The sequence below is a fragment of the Helianthus annuus genome, chromosome 2, assembly GCF_002127325.2.
Source record: "Helianthus annuus cultivar XRQ/B chromosome 2, HanXRQr2.0-SUNRISE, whole genome shotgun sequence".
NCBI classification, from domain to species: Eukaryota; Viridiplantae; Streptophyta; class Magnoliopsida; order Asterales; family Asteraceae; genus Helianthus; species Helianthus annuus.
Genome location: NC_035434.2, coordinates 20,933,177 through 20,936,401, shown reverse-complemented (window position 1 = coordinate 20,936,401; position 3,225 = coordinate 20,933,177). Strand labels below are relative to the sequence as shown.

Below are 3,225 nucleotides of genomic sequence, written 5' to 3'. Positions count from 1 at the left end.
AGAAAAATAATAGTGTAGAAATAAAAAGGGTTAGTCCTAATGCCTCCATCATTTACTTGGGTTTAAGTTGGTAAGAACCGGGAATGTATCGTCGTGGCAAGTTCTAGAGTTGTAAGAAACCAAGCGGCTATTCACACAAGAAACGAAAAATGAGCATTTAGTTTAAAGATATGTATTTATATGCTCAATAAAGGCTCAAAACTCACTTTTGTGGTAATGGGTTTTTATGTGATCAAGTATATATAATCAAATTTTAACTAGATTTGTCATGCCGTTTCATAATTTTCTTATGTTGGTTCTTTTTATCACGACACTATCGGTTGTAAATTTGTAAAAACATAACCCTTTTTAAAACTTGTAATTCCCAACTTAACTCAAGACAAGTAAAAAAAAATGAAAATTTTTTTGAAAAAAATTGGGGTGATTAGCGGTTCCAATAGAGTTTTGTGTAAGGCTTGTGATTAGGATTTGCAAAAATTCAAGGCTTTAGCATCCCCCCCCCCACTTAAATTACACATTGTCCTCAATGTGTCCCAAGAATAAGTTTTTAGGTTGATTGAATGTGTAAAAAGGTGTGAAAAAGCAAGAATTTATGTTACTGGGCGCCTGGACACGGCCCCGTGGTGTCCGGGCACGACCCTATGTTCAGATCGCTAGTAACAGAAATTGATAAAAAGAAACAGAAGCCTGGGCACGGGGGCGTGTTTAGTGAGCACGTCGCGTGTCCAGTTACCTGAACTGGGTATTTCTTGCAGATTGTGCAACATAGGGCCGTGTTGGGTGGGCACGGCCCGTGCTGAACTTGCTGCGAAGAAAAAATCTTCGGGACGTTCTGTTTTTGTGCATGGGGTGCTGGTGCAAGTTTCCCTTGTTATCCTTCACCATCTTGAGTGTGTTTTATTCCTGAAAATTAAAACTAAACTAGAAAACACAAAAATTATTCTAAGCTAAACTAAGGATAGTTCCGCGAAATGCCTCCGTGGTGCGCCACGTTTATAAGGGTCCTTGGCTAGACCCAATGCCAGTCATATGCTACTCAAGCGGGATGTGTTGCATCCCATGTTGCACCGTCGGAGAGCATCATCCAAACTTGAGTCTATGACCTTCATGTAGTTGATCGGATCGTCGTCTTCTATTCTCTTTCCAACTCCAAACTTCATTTCCTTGTTTCCAATCCTCAATGTTAGTGTTCCACCATTCATGTCTACTACTGCGTGGGCCGTAGCTAGGAAGGGTCTTCCTAAGATGAGTGGTACTTCGGTATCTTCCTCCATATCTAGTATGACAAAGTCGGCTGGGAAAACGAATTCGCCTACCTTGACTAATAGATTTTTAGCGATACCTTGTGGATATTTCACGGACCTATCGGCGAGTTGTATGCTCATTTTTGCAGGGCTTGTTTTTCCTAGGCCGAGTCGGTTGAACATTGATGTGGGCATGAGGTTTATACTAGCCCCGTGATCGGCTAGTGCATTACGAATGGGGGATTCCCCAATCGAACAAGGGATTGTGAAGCTTCCAAGATCGATCTTCTTTTGCGGGAGTTTGTTGAGTAGCAAGGCAGAGCATTCTTCGCTTAAATTAACTAATTGCAATGATTCAATTTTCCTTTTATTAGTGAGGAAGTCCCTCATAAATTTTGAATATTTTGGCATTTGGGTTAGGACTTCAATAAATGGAATATTAACATGCAATTGTTTTAGTAATTTTTTGAACTTTGTGAATTGCTCATCGGTCTTTTGACGGACTAGCCGACCGGGGTAGGGAATCGGGGGATTCTTGGTCGGCTCTTGATTTGGTGTAGGAGCCGTCTCTTGTTAGAGTGTTGGTGAAGTTGTGGACTGGCTAGACCGGCTCGTTTCAGTCGAAGGCAATGGGGCCTCTTCGGGGCCCACGGTACGGTTTCTCAATGTGATGAGATGTACTTGTGCCTTTGGGTTGGTTTTGGTATTTCTTGGTAACGCGCCTTGTGGTCTCTCAGAGAAATTTTGAGCTATTTGATTTAATTGTTTTTCAATGTTTTGAATACTAGCTTGTTGATTTCTAAAGTTCGATTCCAATTGTTGAAATCGATCCGAGTTTTTTTTTTCGGTGTCGGAGATGAGGAGAGATACAGTATCTTCAAGCCTCTCTCGTCCCCCTTGTTATTGAGAGAAATTTTGTGATTCGTTTCTTGGTTGCTGAAAGTTTGTTCGTTGGTTTAGATTTTGTTGGTTACTACTATTGCTGGGTTCTTTCCAACCAAGGTTAGGGTGGTTACGCCATCCTTGGTTGTAGGTACACGTTGGAGGACCCGACGACCTAGGTCTACTATCAATTTAGTTTACCGTTTCTGTTTGATCATCTAATTCTTTCATACAACTCCAATTTTCATGTGACCCACCACACCCCTCACAAGCCATAACCGAGGCCGCTTTTGTCATTTCTAACTTTTTGATTTTTGAAGAAAGGGCCTCGATTTGGGCTTGTAAAGAAGTGCTTTCGTCAACCTTATGGGCGCACGGGGCAATAGATTTATTGCCTCGGGGAGTGTGCCACTGAAAATTGTTTGAGCAATTTCCTCAATTTGATTATAAATTTCATTTGGGCGACGATTACCTAAAAGTCCCCCGGAGCTAGAGTCGAGTGTTTGTCTTGTGTGTGGCAACAATCCATTATAAAAAGTGAATACTTGTTGCCAAACCGCAAGACCATGATGAGGGAACTTTCTCAGTAGCTCCTTGAACCTTTCCCAAGTTTCATATAAGGATTCCACATCCTGTTGTGAGTATGTATTAATTTCAGTCATTAATTTAGCCATTTTAGCAGGAGGGAAATACTTATATAGAAACTTTTGGGCTAGTTCATCCCAGGTGTTTACCGAGCCAACTGGGAGGGCATTAAGCCAAGCCTTAGCTCGGTCTTTTAATGGAAATGGAAACATTTGAAGGCGGATGGCGTCATTTGATGCTCCGTTGATCCGGAAGATATCACATATTTCCAAAAAGTTGGTAATATGCAAATGGGGATCTTCATCCGCAAGCCCGTGAAAGGTTGCGGAATTTTGGAGCATTTGGATCAAATGCGGCCGAAGTTCGAAGTTGTTGGCATCGACATTCGGTGCATTGATAGCAACACCAAGATTACCTACGGTGGGCCGTAGGTAATCCATGAGGGTACGCTGGTCTGCCATCGGAAGTAGGTCCCCCAAAACTTTCTCATGGTTTTTATCTTTACGTATTTTTC

At 41.9% G+C, this 3,225-nt stretch overlaps 1 non-coding gene across 1 annotated transcript; it reads left to right on the top strand.

Annotated features, from left to right (window-relative positions):
- Positions 1-2,687: 2,687 nt before the first annotated feature.
- Positions 2,688-2,794, top strand: LOC118489801. The gene has a single exon (XR_004887815.1). It is a non-coding gene; the product is annotated as a small nucleolar RNA R71 (small nucleolar RNA).
- Positions 2,795-3,225: the final 431 nt, after the last annotated feature.